Source organism: Rhipicephalus sanguineus, chromosome 4, assembly GCF_013339695.2.
Source record: "Rhipicephalus sanguineus isolate Rsan-2018 chromosome 4, BIME_Rsan_1.4, whole genome shotgun sequence".
NCBI classification, from domain to species: domain Eukaryota; kingdom Metazoa; phylum Arthropoda; class Arachnida; order Ixodida; family Ixodidae; genus Rhipicephalus; species Rhipicephalus sanguineus.
In genome coordinates, this window is record NC_051179.1 from 193,349,973 (window position 1) to 193,368,411 (window position 18,439).

The window sequence follows — 18,439 nt, forward strand, 5'->3', positions numbered from 1 at the left end:
TGCTTGGCGGTTGTGGTTCTCGCGGGGTTGACACAGGTGCTGTCTTTCGAGAAGGAATGTTGGCCAGCAGAGCAAGAAGCTTTTCTCCGAATATGGACGACGCTACCAGATGTTCGAGATCACCGGAGGTGGCGGAGGAATGTAGCAGAGCAGCATCGCGGTGTGTACGGCTTCAGCACATCAGCATTGTCTTCATCGACCTCTCCCCACAAAGGTGATTGACCTTTGTACGTCGAGGTCTCGGCCTGCCGCCGGGGAAGCTGTTACAAAGCAAATGCGAGGGTCCTGGGCCAGCTGTCTCCAAACGAGTTTTCCTGCTTCTTTGTCTCCCCCCCCCCCTTTTCTTCCGAACTGGTCGGACGTGGAGAGTGAGAGTGCAGTGGTCCCTGGCGTGCCATCCTGGGGGCGGTGACCTATGTGTCGAAGAGACGGACTCTCCAAAGGCATGCATGCTTGGACGTTTGCTAGTTATGCAGCTTCAAAGGCATGCACGTTTGTGATTGGACATTTGCCGCATAAGGAGTTTCCCTATCTTGAGAATGAAGCGTATTTAAGGAGCAGCAGAGCGTCTGCTCGGGACGGATCGGTCGGACTAGATGTCGTTCTGACGATCCTGTCCTCTATGATGTTGTAAATAAACGTCTGTTAAGTTTTCCTCAACGCCGGTCTCTCTGCCTCGGCTTCCTGCTGTTCTGGACATCCCTGGGCCTGCGGTACGACTCCCGCCACACAGCTCCACGCTACCCCCTGGGTCCGCATCGGCCAACGTCGCCGCTCGTAACACTTCCCGTCGCCGCCTGGGCTGTCCTTAACACGGTGTATTAACGCATATAATGTAACCAGCATAAAGTATAGGCGAGAATTTTTTTCATAATTGTGGTCTTGATGAGCTAAAAGAAGGCACCCAAGAAGGAATGTGGTGGTTTACTTAAATTGGGCCAAATGAGTGAGCCCGAAGCCTTTTTGTGTCAATGCCGCTGTCAGACACGCACGCACGCACACGATGCATGCACGCAGGCACACACACGCCTATACACACGTGATAAAGACACGCACATACGTACACACACGGACATGCATACACACGCGGTACAGACACGCACACACATAGATACACACGATCATACGCACGGGATACAGGCAGGCACGCTCATACACATGCAATATAGATACGCACATACATACACACGCGCCTACGCACGTGTTATAGACACACGTGCGTGGACATGCGAACAGACACGCACGCACTTACATACACATGCGCATATACACGTGATATAGACACGCACGCACATACATACATATACACGCGCATATAGACGCGATACAGACACGCACATACATACACACGCGATACAGACACGCACGCTCATACATATATACACACGCGATATAGACGCGCACGCACATACATACACACGTGATACAGACACGCACGCACATACATACACACGCGATACAGACACGCACACTCATACATACATACACACGCGATACAGACACGCACGCACATACATACACACGCGATACAGGCACGCACGCTCATACCTACATACACACGCGATACAGGCACGCACGCTCTTACCTACATACACACGCGATACAGACACGCACGCTCATACATACATACACACGCGATACAGACACGCACGCATACATACATACACACGCGATACAGACACGCACGCAGATATACACACGCGATACAGACACGCACGCACATACATACACACGCGATACACACGCACGCACATACATACACACGCAATGCAGACACGCACGCACATACATACACACGCTATGCAGACACGCACGCACACACATACACACGCGATGCAGACACGCACGCGCATAAATACACACGCGATACTGAGACGCAGGCACATACATACACACGCGATACAGACACACACGCACATACACAGCGATACAGAAACGCACGCGCATGCACAAGTGATACAGAGTATACAGACACGCACGCGCAGGCGCACGCATACACATACGTGCGTACACGCACAAACACCGCGAATACACAAACGCACGCACATGCACTCACACGTTAACACGTGCGCACACGCACATACAAACGCAGGCGCACATACAAACACGCATACACCTGCACACACACGCCTGGAGGGTTCATGGCGGGCGTAAGCAGCTGAAAGCGCGCGAAGTTTGCTTGCGCTCGCTTCTCGTGACGTCAGGGTCACCTGACTGAGAGCTATCGCGCGTCGCAGCCATTCAGCGCTGCGGATGCGCCGGCTCCGCGAAAGAGAGGGTGAAAAAAGAGGAGGTTGACGGCGCGGCGAGGATGAGCTTATTTTCGACACTAGCAAATAACGAATACCAGATCAATAAAATTGCACTTTATGAAATAACACTCTAAATACATCTATGTGGTTATCAGCAGACATTGTCGACAAATGCCGTGATGTACAGCAGTGCCACAATGCCAAAGAGCCACACTGTCCTAATGCATTCCCTAAGAAACACCAAGGCGAAAGCCAGGTTCTTTTTCTTTTCGATCGACGGGTTGATCCTCCCCTCCTTCTCTGCAAGCTATCTGCACCTCACCTGTTTTGCGCAAGCTCCATGATCGGCGCACCGATTACGGTAAGCAGTGTAGCGGACGATGTCATGATGGCGGTCATCACGTGCCATCACGATATATGACGACATGATGACGTCACAAGTTTTGACGATCTATGACGCGATGATGACGCCATCACATGATTATTTTTGCATCAATCGACCGCCGCCGACGGTCAATTTCGTGTTTGATAAAGCATCTGATGCTTTAGCATTAATATTGCGTATTGAACATTAACAACCTGGCCTTACACACCAAACTGTCCTCCACCATGTCACCTCCTTGCCATGTGCGAAACAGCTTCGCTTATCATCCACTTCACAGAGTGAAATGGCCTCCTCAACTTTTTATAAATGTTTGTTGTGATAACAATTATATGGACGCTCTCCGCGGATTTTTGCCGTTGCAATTGCCGTAATTTTCTGTATAAAGACCAAATTAATAACATCACCACGCGCATTCTAGCCGCGGGTAAAGCTCACGACCGCTGGCGACGAACGCGGCTGAAGCGGAGATTAAGCTAGCCGGCCCGTCTGTCTCCGTCGCACGGACAGCGCATGAGATAACATCTTCCCGCGTGCGGGCCTGCCGTCGATTGCTCATCAAACAGAGAGGAAACGCCCCGCCCGTCTTTCGTAAGGAGCATGAAAGGACGCCAGAGGAGCAGGGGGGGGGGGGAGGGGACTGCATCGTTCGAAGGGCGCAGTCGCTTGCGCGCGCGCCATCTCGAGGCATCAGGAGACGGCTCGTAAACTTGCTGTGCTCTCAACGCTTACTTCGTGTTTAGAGAACTCAGAGCAAGAAAACGCATCGGTTTCCTGGAGCGGCCATATTCCCTTAAACCAGTGTTTTGTTGAGTTACGCGAGATCGAATCCAAAAGAGTTAGCTGCTAGCCTTACTTCGTTTAACAATTACAATTGTTGGTATCGCATTCATTGCTTCGCCCTTAAGCGAAACTGAGTTTTTTTACCGCCAGCTATTGACCCCCGAAAGCGAGAGGGCGGACGTGTAACATGGGTAGCCGCTTCACTGTGGGCCGTCAGCGACGGGCCCGTCTACTGACAGCTGCGCATTTACGGCTGCCTCCGACCAGGATATATGCTTTATTAATGAGATGACATTTTTAAAAAGCAAGCAAAAAAATTCGAATGGAACCCTAGCACGGAGCTCGGAAAGGGCAGGGCCTTTTAGGGGGGTATTTACCGCAGAGTGATTAAACTCGGGACGTGCTGGTATAAGCAATTACGAAAAAGCTCTTCCGAATGAAGATCCATGGATAAAGTATATCCGAGGAAAAGCGTGAACGCGTGTCCACCGTTCGCGTGATCTTCCATAAACGCGAAGCAAGGAAAATTCGATATTGTTCCATATATATACTGCTAGCGATCCCAGATTTCATTCCGCGATGTCCGGAAACAGAAGTGACAGACATTTTAGCAGCACACATGTAGTTAATACTGAACATTGCTTTCCTTACATGCCGTGCGACGCTTGAAACGAGCTATCAGCAGCGTTTCTAGAACAGACGACGTCCGCCGATGAATCGCCGTCGCACTTTCTCGCTACCGAGAGGCCTAGACGCACGAGCCTCTGCGGAGAGCGCGTTTTGCTGTCCGAGCCGACTTGCAGAACAGAAGCTGCGTCGGCACCGTGCATGGCATCGTGGCTTATTCGGGACGCACGCGCGAGCGCTATTATTCAGCGGAATAATTCTTGGTCCATGGTTGCGACTTTGGCAGCCCCAAGATCGGCGTGGATAAAGGAGCGTCGCTACTTTTCAACATCAAGGGGCTTTAGGTGATGCTGCGAGGCGCGCTGCCTGTCGGCGGCGACATGAAGTGCGTCACGCTCCGCCGCTCAGTGAGCGCACTACAAACTTCTAGACCTGCCCAGATGTCCCCTCTCCAGCGCCCACATTCTAGTTCATACCTCCTGCCGCTAGGGATGTAACCTACGAGCGTTGTGGCACTAGTCAGCACCTGTTCGCTGACGTCAACTTTAACGCTCGTGGTGATGTTTCGCCAGCGCAGAGCGCTCATATTGTGTAATTATTATGTATAAATGCAAAATACTTGTGAAATAAAATACGGAAAGAGATTTAGAATTTTGTTGTTTGTATTTAAAACGACACAGCCGTTCACTATGCAAATCTACGGCTTCTCACGTTAGTCAACCAGTGTACTGTATAGCTTACTTGGCCCTCCGTCTAAGTTTGCAGAAACAGTCACATAACCAGTGGCGTAACTAGGGCGGGGCAAGGGGGTACAAGTGCCCCGGGCGCCATTTTGAAGGGGGCGCCGAGCCGAGTCCGCCCAACATGTGCCCGATGACACAGACATGTGGAACATGTTTCCGTAACGTACGTAAAGCCAAGAATCCGTGAAGCCAATTATCATGGCATTATGTTCGACACGACTTCCGACCAGGCACACCGTGAGCAAATGTAAGAGGAGATACATGAGGAGATACTTGAAGAGGAGATACGTGAGGTTTTCCAAAGAATCACAAATAACGACAAAGAAACGAGCGAAATGAGAAGTGATGCCACACTGTTGCACAAGCGGATGTTAAGTTTTGATTTTTTTATTTTGCTTGGCTTTTGGAGCAAGGTACTGGTTCGCGTAGACCGTGTTCAAAAAAGGCTGCAAGATCCAAAAATGAAAGCTCTCAGAGAATACTTTCATGAAGAAACGGGAACTCTGGTGACTGAGCCACTCGATGAAGGGCTTGTTCTCTGTCATGAAATCCACGCTCGACCGTCTTCATTCTGAAATCGACGAGAGGTTTACTCGCCTGCAGGACACCGATGCCAAGTTCGGCCTTCTCCTGCACGGCAACAAGCTGTGCTACAGCAACGACAAAAACGAACTAAAAACAAATTGCTACACGTTTGGCGAGTTTTACAGTTGTGACATTAACGCGCAGGACCTCGATGAAGAGATCCTATAGATTAGCGACTGTTGCTTTCACGACGGGTTGACCAGAAAGTGTCAGGACCTGAAGAACTTAATTCTGGAATTTATTGTAGGCTATGGAGATGACAGTGTATTACCCAACCTTCGCGTCGCCATTCAGATAATGTTAACCATAGCAGTTTCCATCACCGGCTGTGAGACGTTCTTCAGCTAGTTGATTGATATTTTCCTATTTGTGGGCCACAGTGGGCCAGGACGGACTTTTTGATCTTGCTCTAATGAGTGTGGAAACAGAAGAAGCTGAAAAAACAAACTTTGATGTCATTATAGAACAGTTTGCCTCATCGAAAGCAAGAAAAGTGCTGCTTTAGTTTTGACAGAGCGTCCTACAGTGTATAGTCTTTCTCATATTTGTGTTATGAATAACCAAGTGATGCAAATAAATCGTTTAAATATAAAGAACACGTTTCTTGACACCACTTGTTCACAATCAACATCAGCACTGGCGTCATAAAAGACAATTATAGCGACAACGAGGATACAAGCGTGTTTGCCGGAACTAGTTTTTTAACGCGTCATTAGCATAGGTCGGCAAACTCACTCACGAGTCGACTCACTCAGACTCAGATCGAGCCGTGAGTCTGAGTGAGTCCGGGTGAGTAATATTTTGGCGAGTTTGAGTGCGAGTGAATCCGCTTGAGGAAAATTTCAGTGAGCCTTAGTCTGAGTGAGTCCGGTTGAGCAAAATATTGGCGAGTCTGAGTCCTAATGAGCCCTAAGCGAAAAATATATTTCTTGAGTCAGTCTGAGTGAGCTCCACCTTTTATTGTCGACCTATGGTCCTATGTACCCATACCTATCAGAATTACTTTCAGCCTTGTATCAGCTTACGTTTATATTCAAGTCTATTCGCAAATATCTCAGCGCACTCATGCGCCACCTCAGTGTTTATTGATCAGAGGCGTGAGTTCGGAGGGGGGGGGGTGCCATGACTTTCCACCCGCAAACTCTTTCACGGGAAGTTCTTGATATAAATATCTCGTGTGGGTCGCATATTTCATAAAAATGCCCTTACTAGATTACAATCACTGATAACTGGTATTTCAAGGGGCCAGATCAAAAGGCGTATTGTAGAGCCCCGATTATGTGAGATATTGACGTTAAACACCATTTACACCGTGATCGAATAAGCTAATTTACGCCCGCGGACTCATGAGTCGACTCACTCAGGCTCACTCGGGCTCAGGTCAAGCCGTGAGTCTGAGTCTGAGTGAGTCCAGCTGAGCGATATGTTGATGAGTTTGAGTCCGAGTGAGTCCAGTTGAGAAAAAGTTCATTGAGTCTGAGTCCGAGTGACCTCTCAGGGCAAAATATATTTCTTGAGTGAGTCTAAGTGAGTTCCAACTTTTTTGCCGACCTATGGTCATTAGCATTGATAAAAAAAATGTAGGATAGTTTGCAGATTTGATGTATGCAATCATTTTCAACAATATATTTCATGGTAATGAGGCGAAAAACCATAAGAACTGTTTACATCCCTACTTCGTTGTTCTCTTTTTTGTGGTTGTAATTATGAACTTCGCATTTTTCGTGTACAGCCAGACGACAACAGGTGACCAGCAAGGCAGACGACACCGACTCAAGCTGTGCGGCTCTCGCATTTCCCGTCAACGCTGCACATCGCAACGGCGATTTGTGCATTGTTTGGCTGCTGCACGAGAAGTGTAAATCAATATTAAAAAAAAAAAGACCAGACGTGGGGACGTACTGTTTGCCAAACGTGATCACAAGCCCGTGCAACCGCACGAAAGAGCTGTCCGAGAAGCGGAGCACATGGCTTATGCGCACGTAAACAGGAAGGACCTCAGACGTTGCACAACGTTCCTATGTGCGGGTGTCACTTCATAACAGGCGAGTTATGCTTCCGAATCTCCTCACCTTTTTGCCGAGTGTATCGCCACGGTGTTATGCGCGAGGTCAATTTATGTCGAAACATGAAGCACAGCGATTGCGCCTTGCTTTCCGGGAGGCCCTCTTAGCTCTTCGGTGAAACGAACCCCAACTGGGCGCCAAACATGTTATTGGGTCATGGTTTTATGCAGCAATCAGCGACGAAATCTGTGCAGTTTGAGCGCCGCAAAATGCAGGCGGCGAAGAGCGCTGCTGTAGGTGACTCGTGCAAAGTTGTTTCAACCATTACGTGCGACACCACTGACGACACTGCAGGCTGCATAATGTCCTGAACGATTCTCGTTCGTCATAAGCGCAAGGCAAACGATCAAAACACGCGCACTACGCTGAACGATCCGCGCACGAACGTAAACACAGCGCGGTCACTGAGACATTTGTGCTCGGTGATGGCGGACGGAAGACAGGAACTGACGTCACTTGCAAGTTATGTATAGTTCACTGTAGTGAACAATCAATATCATTATTGTTCTGTAACTATCACTATCAAATTGAGGGGCGCGAAAGTATATTTGCCATGGGCGCCGTCCTACCTAGTTACGCCACTGCACATAACGGCGGCAGTTCGTCACAGAATACAGGCGTTCTTACCCCAGCGTCGTCCAAACGGTCGCAAAGTAGCAGACGAACAGGTTATAGGTAGCGCCACCTATGGCGAGCGGTTGAACGAGAGCGGGGACGCGCGCTCCCATAGGACCCCCGGTATCTGGGCAGGTCAGGAATACAGTAGGTCGTGCTTCTAGAACACTGTACAGCCATCTTTATTTTTTCAACCAGTGTTGCCAGCCCACAGAGCATTTTCTGGAGTTGCGAATTGGAAATACAGATACTGATGCACATCTCGCTAGATGTATCGCGATAGAAATAATAATAATATCTGAGGTTTTACGTGCCAAAACCACGACACGATTATGAGGCCCACCATAGTTGAGGGCTCCGGAAATTTCAACCATCTGCTGTTCCTTAACGTGCATGGACATTGCACAGAACACAGGCCTCTAGCATTTTGCCTCAATCAAAATGCGACCGCCGCGGCCGGGATTGTACTTGCAACCTTCGGGTCAGCAGCCAAGCACCATAATGCGATAGAGATAGAAGATACCCAAACAGTATCTAATATACACGTATCTTTTATACTGCCCAGCATTGTTCGCACACATTTTAAAAAAGCAGGAAGTTTTCATGCGAAATGCTGACCTAAAACAGCGAGAAATTGCTTCACGCAGCTGGCATCTGTCATGACAGCCATCCAAGTACTCGGTGGTAGAGGATTAGAGGCTGGGTCCAAGCTAGTTGGTACAGTGACATATTGAAACCAGTGAGCGCACGAAAACAGGGACAATGAAAACAACACAGAGAATGTTAGCGATGCCGGTACACTTTCACACAAGCTCTTCGGCCAGCCATTGCTAGAGGGTCACATGACATTCTGAAAGGGTCCATTGCGATTTCATCCCACTTCCTAATGCTTGCAATAGAGCGAATTTGGGCATGTTGGTGTAGCATAGTGAAACACACAGCGCGAAACAACGATGGGGACACAGAAAGGAAACACACACAGCGCTGACTTACAACAGTTTATTAGATTTACAACAGTTTTCTGTATATATGCCAAGGAAATTCATCTAATAAACTATTGTAAGTCAGCGCTGTGTGTGTTTCCTTTCTGTGTCCCTGTCGTTGTTTCGCGCTGTGTGTTTCACCACTTCCTAATGTTCAGCAATATGGCAAACAGAACTGTACAGCCCTCAAAAGTGAATGCTGTGTAAAACTGTGACAACCACAATGAATCTCAGGTTCAAATATTTTATTACATTTTTACACTAAGCACAAACTCTGCATTGTCACCTTTAAGTTCATTTCATACAATAAGCAGAATGAGGACAGCATCCTGCTTGACTTGCGCGTGTATGGTAGCTCCATTCTCCCAATCTGAAGTAAGAAGGGGGGAAAAAATAAAGCAATAAATCAATGATTAATGACGAGTATCATCATCTCCAGCTTCAGTCAGCAAGAGCCATTTCAACACATGAAAAAAAAAAAAAAAAGCAGACCAGAAGGTGCTCCACAAAACTGTTCATCAACACAAAAACAGAATCCACACACAGTGTACAGCATGCTAGTGGCTTAACATTCACACAATGTTTATGCGACTTCCAGCATCTTCTAGATGCCAGCCTGTGCATAAAACAGCCAGCAAGGGTTGCTTACTGATGGTGAACTTGTCAGAATGCTGCCATGCTCACACACATGAAAAACAGCTCAGCACAGATGAGGCACTTGTGTCCTGCCTATGTGAAGTTTCAACTGATAAGTGGGCAGCACAGTCCAAGCTACATGATGTGCATCATTGGCGCAGCAGTACCACTGCACAGTTAGCATCAGAGACATATATGAGATTCCTGGAAGATCAATGAAATAATCAAATTTGCCATTGTGAAGTTGACACCTTTCTGCTTTGCCTACAAAATAATCAGCCTGCACCTGGAAGTTATTACTTTTGATTGCTCTTTTTCACATGACTGTGTAGCTCAGTTCCAGATTTCAACATCGTAGTTCCTCTGTAGTTCGCTGAGAAAGAGGCACCATGCATTAATTTTAGTAACAAGAGCAGTTAGAGATATGTGAACAATATTTTTTGAGACCAAATGAAATATCAATAAAAAAAAAAAGTTAGGCAGCTTCGCACTAGTGGTCTGAAGGAAGTGCAGAGCTGCTTCCTTGTTTCCTCTCTTTCGCTGTTTTTCTTACTCTTTTTATTTCTATTTCTTTCTTTCTTTCAGTATTTCTTTCCATCTTCCTTTCGCTTTCTGCCCTTTCTCCTTTTGTCTTGCTCTCTGTTTCTACCATCTCTTTCTTTCTCTGTCTTTGTATCTCTTTTTCTTTCTTCCTTTTCTTTCTTTCCATATAATACATGGCTATGCTATGCTTCACTCCCTTTCCTCCTCCTCACCCTCACTTCATTTATACTACACTATACAAGGCTGCGCTATGCTTTAGTGCAGAAATCTGGAGACTTACAAAGAGGGTTCAACTTAAATTGAGGACGACGTAGCGAGCGATGGAAAGGAAAATGACAGGTGTAACCTTAAGAGACGGGAAGAGAGCAGAGTGGGTCAGGGAACAAACGGGGTTTAAGGATATCATAGTTGAAATCAAGAGGAAGAAATGGGTATGGGCCGGGCACGTAGCACGTCGGCAGGATAACCGGTGGTCATTAAGGGTAACTGACTGGATTCCAAGAGACGGCAAACGCGTGAGGGGGAGACAGGAAATTAGGTGGGTAGATGAGATTAAGAAGGTACAACGTGGCAGCAGAAAGCACAGGACCGAGTTGATTGGCGGAGAGGCCTTTGCTCTGTAGTGGGCGTAGACAGACATGATGCTTTAGTCTCTCCTCACTTCCCTTGCCATCCCCTTGCTATACTATGCCATATAAGGCATAGCAGAGCTAGCACGCTAGCTCTGCTAGATCTGCTAGTTTGCCTGGGTAGCCGAGTGGTTACGATGCTCGCTTTCGGATCGTGGGCGCACGGGTTCAAATACTGCATCACCAAGAAAATTTTTTTGGCTAGAATTTCTCACTTTCTTTCCCTCTCTCTGCCCATCGGAGTTCTTGCATCCCTCGCGAAGAAATCGGTGTTCTGGGAGCGAAGCAGAAGAAGAGGACGAAGAGAGTGTGCACCGGATCACGACGATAATTTTTGTTCATGACTCATGGGGCTTCATACTTGAAAATGCACAAAGAGACAGCCACAAAAGAATAACGAAAAAACACAGCACGATGTGCCTTTTTGCCTTTCTTTTCCGGCTGTCTTTTCACGCATTTTTTAAGTATGAATCCAAACCAACTCCCCCAACTTTCAGTCGAGCTAATGGGGCTTCTCCAAGCTTAAACATCTCCACTGCTAAAATTTGACAGATCCCACGATTTCATGCATAGCAGTCAGCAAGTAGCTGTTTATGCTGCATTTCTTTGTTCTCAGACAAGCGTTACGAGGTGGATCGACGTGTTGTTTTTAAATGAAGTGGTCACGTGCACATTGTGGGCTTACCAGGCACGCCGAATAAACTGGTGTTTAAAAGGTAACTTATGGTCTGACGTAACATCAGCACTCATATTAGAGCACAGACATCAGTTTTAATGAAACAAAGTGCATGATACCGTGCAATGATGTGAATATCATTCGTTAGAGTATTTCTCCGCGGTCAAGCAACGTTTGAATATAGCTTGCCGAGTCAGAAGAGTCCATATGTAGTGGTTGTTAGACTGTTAAGAAAGCGGAGCTAACACTGGAATCCCAATTGACGTTCACCTGACATGATGCCTGTATCATAGGAGTACATTTGTAATAAACTTTTATTACCTTGTTACAAAATTAGATAGCCAGTACTGCAACCACAATTACACGCTGCACCGACATGACGCCTGCATAGAATCTTTTTCCAAAGCAGTTTCAAGACCTGCCGTGGCTCTGTGGTAGATTACTTTACTGCCACTCAGAATGCCTAGGTTTGAATCCTGCTGGGATCCCGATTTTTATTCTTTGCATTTGTCAAGTCAAAGTTGCCGATGCCGGATTTTCTTAACACTCTCGCGTTTAAATTACCAATGTCTGTTCTCTTTATTTGTGGGTAGCTATAAACTGTGAATCACCTGTGGCACATACTGCGGCCCGTGGTATACGGATATGTGCCACACATGACTGGCGGATAGGGTTTCATGACGAAGATGACAAGATTTTCACGTCATTCATGTTATCACCATACAATGTTCATCATACCCTCATGCCCTCCCATGACAATTTTGATCTATACCAAGTTAAGGAGGTGACCACGAAAGCACCTAGACAATGGATGGACGGACAGTACCAACTCGCCCAGCGCTCAGTCCTTTAAAAAAAAGAATGTTGTTTCAGTGATCAATGTTGAGAAAGCACGGTAAAAAAAACTGTAGTTAGTCACAGAAAGTAGTACGGCTTCATCCGAAGCCTGTGAACAATTTCCGGCAAATGCTGTTGGCCCTTTGAACACTGAGAGCTGTCTGGAACAACTTCGTAATTGATGTCACCGATGTGTTGGAAAACTACATGAGGTCCAAAGTATTTTGCAGGAGCTTTTGAGAGAACCCATGTCGACAAATAAGTGTCCAGACCGACACTTTGTTGCCCACGTTGTTTATGATGGGTCTGTGCTGGAGATTGTATTGTCTGGCGCCACAGTTGTCTTGCTCCCCGATTCAAAACTGGGCAAACTGCCTAGCTTCCTCTGCTCGTCAAGTAAGCTCATCGGCATCCATCTCACTGCCACCATTTTTGTGAAGGCAGTATTGCGTCTAATGCTGTTGTAACTTCACAGCTGTAAACGAGACTGAAGGGTGTCTTGAGAGTGGTCTCCTGACGAGCCGTATTGTACGCAAATGTGACATCGGGTAAGATGTTGTCCGAGTTCTTGCGCTCAACATCTACGTACATGCTCTCTGTGTACAGCCAGTGTTCTGCTGAGACGTTCTGTCAGCCCGTTGGTTTGGGGATGATAAGCGATTGTCTTCCTGTGAGCAGTACCACTTAGTCGAAAAAAGATGTTCGAAAGCTTAGCCATGAATGCAGTACCTGTGTCAGTGATGACTACGGCGGGAGCACTGTGCCTTAAAACAACAAAGCTTCTGTTTGGCAAATCGAAGGTGATAATCTATGGCAACTATTATTCACCCATTGCACGAAGGCCTAGAAAATACTGTTTGCACAAATGGTGTTCTCGGTACTTGAACAGTACCAACAACACCGTTTGTTGCATAAAACTGCATGAGCGATTTGTCGTAAGCCATTTGACATCATGAGCCATTAGCCACGAGCCATTTGTAGCATAAAACGCACAAGCGAGCTCATGAGCGCGTTGAAGCAGACTGATAACCACATTCTGGGCTCATGTGGATGCCAGTGAACTTCTGTATGAGTTCGTAAGTCCATGTTGGCTGTTTATTTGCCGCATATTTAATAAAAGTACTGCCAGTTCAACGCTGTGAAAACCGTCGACCCGTAACCGCAAGCCTAACTTAGCAGAAACAAAGGAAACAACAAAGAAGAAACCTACAGAAAATGCAGCAATAAAGGCAGAGCTGCGACAGTCCGAATGAAAGGGGGCAGCAGCTTTGCTGTTCAATGGTTCTTGCGGTGTGGAACTGGCAGCACTTCTTAGCTTACTTTTTCCTAGGATTTTTATGCACTGGAAACATGGTTCACAGATGGAGCACACCACGCAGTGGTCAACAAGACGAGTTCTCTCCTTATTGGTCAAATTTTTGCACTGGACAAGGCAGAAATGATATTTCTTTCCTGCTAGGTTAAAGGGACACTAAAGGCAAATAACAATTTATGTCAGAGTGAAAGATCAATGTGTGAGAACATCTAAAATGTCAATATTATCATCAGCGGTGCTCTAGTAATCGAGAAATTAAGGTAAATGTAGGACACGATGTGCACCACGAGTGGGGCATTTTCGAAATGATCCTGATGACATCAAGAGTCCCGAGTACAATTAACCACTAGTAATCAAACTAGTAGCGATAAAAAAAGAACTTTCCATGCATCGCAAGACGTAATAAAATGCTGCGTGTTCATTTCTGTTTCATTCATGGAAAAAAGAACCTCTTGGCGCTACCATGGGGAACGGCCCGAGTGGTTCAAAAGTTCCGTTTTTGCCAAACTGCGCTCACGCAGTCACGTCTCAATGGTAGTTTCGGTAAAGCGTACTGCTGTATGTGCTTGACTCTTGCTATTTTCACACTGTTGACACTCTACTGCTGCTGCTGGCCAAGCTAAGCTCCGTTACAGTGAACTATAGAGCTTCGGCGTGGTCCGTGGCTGCGCCTTGGCAAGGTTGATGTTGCACAAGAAACCATAGCATCGGCGGCCAGGCAGTAAAGGCGGGCAACGTTGGGTACGGCAACTGCTACATCAGAAGGCGCATTCGCGCAGGTTATTTGAAGTGCACCAAGGCTGTACGAATCACTAAAACGTGATTTTTTTTCAAAATAGGGAACCCAAGCTCAAGTTTGCGGTGCGACGACAGCGCCGCGCCAGCCGCGCTGCGGCTCTGTCGGAAAGCTCTGAACCTTCTGCGCGGCCGACTCAGCCCCTTTCACGGTAGCGGTAGCGCACGTGCGCACGCGTTCTTCTCTCGGTGCGGGTAACTGGGAGGCCGTCAGCTGGGTACGTTGAACCGAGAGGCTTGCTGCGCGAAGCTGCGCATTTCCACGGTGGCAGAAGCGACCCCGCGGAAGCGCAAGCGTGGTCCGAAGTATTGCGGTTTAGTGGCCAGCCACAACAGTGCAGACAAGGCACACGATTCACGTGTTAAACTGTATCGGTTCCCGGGCGTGTCGCACGAGAAATAAAGGCGGCAAGCGTGGATAGCTGACAGCGCTGTCTCGCCTTCTATTTCGGCTGTTCATCGCTTTCGTTCGTTCCGACTACCTGAATCGGTAAGTAACGGGGCGCATGCACGCAGCGACTGCAGTAATGATTACTTGCTGTCTTCTCGCATTGTTAAAGTCCAGTTACGGTTGTAGGTGAAGCAACTTTGTGTTTTGATTCCCCGTGCTCGTGAGACCTACCCGTCGTTGTTGAACGTTCACATTCGCGTTATACCGTTAGCGTTGCGCGGTTGGTTGAATTCAACTGAACTCCGCACATTGTCAGAAGTTCGGCGCCTGCATTTCACGCGTCGGGAAGGCTGCTTTATCACGCCGGAACGGACGTCTGTGCATTTTCAGCAAGCTTTGACATCGTTCTGCAGGTTTGCTTTGTTTTTGTCACTTTATTAGGGTGATATATATTTAAGCCGCTAGATATAACTGGCACTTAATACATGCTTTGCAATTGCAACCTCGAAGTAACCACCTTTGTGCGATTTTCTAGCCGCGTTCATGCAACAGGTTTTGTACGCCTGTCAAGCCGATATCATAAAGAGAGACTGCAAGCATGACGCGAGAGCCGAAAAAACGAGGCGAGCAGTTCATCTTGTTTCACAGTGGTTAAAGCTCAGCTAGCTGCCTGGCGTCTTAATCGGCGGGTGGTTCTCCAGCGGCACGGAGGACTTGACTCTAACCTTCTCAGGAAGCAGTGCCATGGCCGTATAATCTTTTTTTCGCACGCCGCAAACGTTTGTTCACGAAAGTACACGGCTGCTACTGTAAGCATGCCATATCAAAACAACAATCATATGATTCGTAGTCCACGCCGTAGAACATCGATAGCGTGTACGGCTTCATTTAGGAGAGCATGTGGACCATTATTCATCTTTAACATGACAGAATGAGACTTACCTCGAGGTATACGTCCTACACGGTGTAATCGCGACTTGGGAAATGCATTTCGCTTTGAGTCGGGCGTGGTTGTCGTCGATCGTCTGCTCTTCACCGTTAACGTGATTGACGAGCCTTTCTCATTTTATCAAGTTCGCTTTTCGGAAGTGCCAGTCAAGCTTGAAAATCCTTTTGAAGCCGCACTGCAAGCGGTACATTGCGAGGCGCCGAAAGTGCACCGCGAGAGCTCTGCACGTGCACAGAAGCGAGCAGCAACGCGGTGGAGAGAAGGGAAAACGAGCGCTGCTAACACCCCAGTTTCTCTTTTTCTGCCAAAGATGGCGCTGCCTGTCAAGAGCAGCAGCGCCGCTAAGCGTTGCTTGGGAAGCCTATAAGCATCTCCTTGGCATGAAACAAGCACTACGAGGTTTCTGGAATGCTATTTCAACAATCAACATCGACTTAATATTTGCCTTTAGTGTCCCTTTAAATAAAGGAAGTTCATTGTAATGGTGCTTGTGTAATGGCTACATAAACTTGTGGATCTGCCTTCAATAAATCGGTTGTCAGTTTGCACTTGTGTTCATCTTTCTTCCTGTTGTGTTTCACAATGAATCACAACAATACCTGTGATGGTAGTGCTTCAGTCAAGCTATGTGAACCACTTGTGTCTTCCACGAAAGGCAATTACAGTCGAGCCCGACTATATCGAACCCGTTTATATCAAATTATCCCGTATATCAAACAATTTCTAAACACGGTAAATTTACATTGAGAATATATAGCAAAAGTTACTGTTACATCGAACGAAAATAGCAACGACAACCGATATATCAAACTCCATGTGCCTCAAAAGTGCCCCAGCAAGTTGGCTTTCCCTCGCGGTGGCGGGGAAAACTGCCGGCGCCACCCTAGAAAAAGTGGTTTAGACCCGGCTGTGCACGGCCGAACACCCCCCTGCAAAAAATGATCCTGGCCTGCTCGCAGCGCTTACAGCCAATCAGAGGCCGTCGCGCTTTCTCCGAGGCGCGGAGGCGGTACAAGTGGTACAAGTGAGCGCCATTTTTTCTTTCTTTATGCTTGCGTGCCTGCTGCTGCCTCTTTTCCACGAGTTCAGCGTGGTCCGTGCTGGTGGTGTTGCCTGTTGGCGCTCTGTGAACTTTCTTGCTGTCGTCATGGCTTGTGCAAAGAGGTAGAATTTGCCGTTCGCCACGAAACTCGAAATCACAAATCGAGTCGAGCGCGGTGAGAAGAAGTCCGGCGTCGCCACCGCATACGGATCGACATTCGACGAGTTCGTCAGTGCGGACGATGATGTTGCCGTCATGGGCCAGCTACAAGATGAGGAATACGTTGCAGACGTCGTGCCGACCACGAGCCAAAGCGACAGCAATAAGGAAATTGACGATGGCCCGTTGCCTACATCCTCCGAAGTGATTAGTGCACTTGCATTGGTCCGGCGCTATTACGTGAATATACAAGGCTGCTCCGACTCGTTGGACGTGGAGGCGTGCGTGCTGTCGCAGGCAGCGAAGTTGTTGAAACAGAAGAAAATCCAGGACTATTTTGTTCCAAAGTAGGGCACGCAAGTAAGCCACCATATTAATAAAGTACTTTTATTATTTGTATGTGCCTTTGTGTCATTAAATCCTATAGCGGGCCTATATCGAATTATGCCATATATCGAACTAATAAACGTTTTTTGGCGAGTTCGATATACCCGGGTTCGACTGTATTGGAGGTCAGTTTTGCTATCACATAGTTCATGTCACTCAGTTTATTGAGTACAAGAAATGAGGTTCTGTAGGTTGACGAACAAAAAGCATTCAATACAAGCCTTTCATGAAGGAGTTCCGAGTAAAATGCAGTCGCCCAAAGCAAAGACAGCCGGTGTGTGACAGGAGCCTTGGTTGCAACTTGTAAAGAGGGTGTAACAGAAGCGTCTTCATGCAGGACAAAATTGTGTCCGAAAATGTTGCGGGAATGCAAGCGTACTGCAGGCAGAAAGGTGCATATCCAGTTATTTCATGTTGTATACATACGCTACTAAGGGTAGAACGGCATCCATAATGCTGAACATAATGCACACAAGGAATTTTCCATGACAGATGTACGAGTGACAACAAGCAAGGGGTTCTATCTATGCTACATAAATCAAACAACAAAAAAAGTGCTGGCATAGATGGTATCCTTATTTCATTCCTGAAATGCTTTGCAGCACAGATACTTGGCCAATCTTTTTCAGGTTTCTCTAACCACTATTAATCTTCCTGCTGACTGGAAGATAACATGCGTTGTGCCTATATTTAGGAAAGGTGACAAGCTTAAAATAAATTATAGTCCCATGTTGCTCATTTCTACTTGTTCAAAACTCATGGAACACGTCTTCCTTGTCTAACAAAGTTTTCTCTTCTAATCAACCCAGATTTACCGAGGGAAGGTCTACCAAACCTCGGCTACTTACCACAGCAAATGAATTTATAATGACAACATACCACTCAGGGCAGATAGATGCATTCTTTATAGACTTCAGCAAGGCATTTGACAAGGTGTCACATGCAAAACTAGTACACAAGCTGGAATTAACAGGTCATACCTGCTACTTAATGAAATGGGTGGAAGTATACTTGCTAGGGATGGGAGAATAGTAAATTTGAGCT

The 18,439-nt window shown here is 47.1% G+C and overlaps 1 protein-coding gene across 1 annotated transcript in view; it reads right to left on the reverse strand.

Moving 5' to 3' along the window:
• Positions 1-9,250: 9,250 nt before the first annotated feature.
• LOC119391949 (F-box/LRR-repeat protein 20) overlaps positions 9,251-18,439 on the reverse strand; it is an 81,055-nt gene continuing 71,866 nt past the window's right edge. Inside the window, exon 6 of the mRNA XM_037659592.2 lies at positions 9,251-9,406. The gene's annotated coding sequence lies outside the window, so the exon portion shown is untranslated. The remainder of the gene's footprint in view (positions 9,407-18,439) is intronic.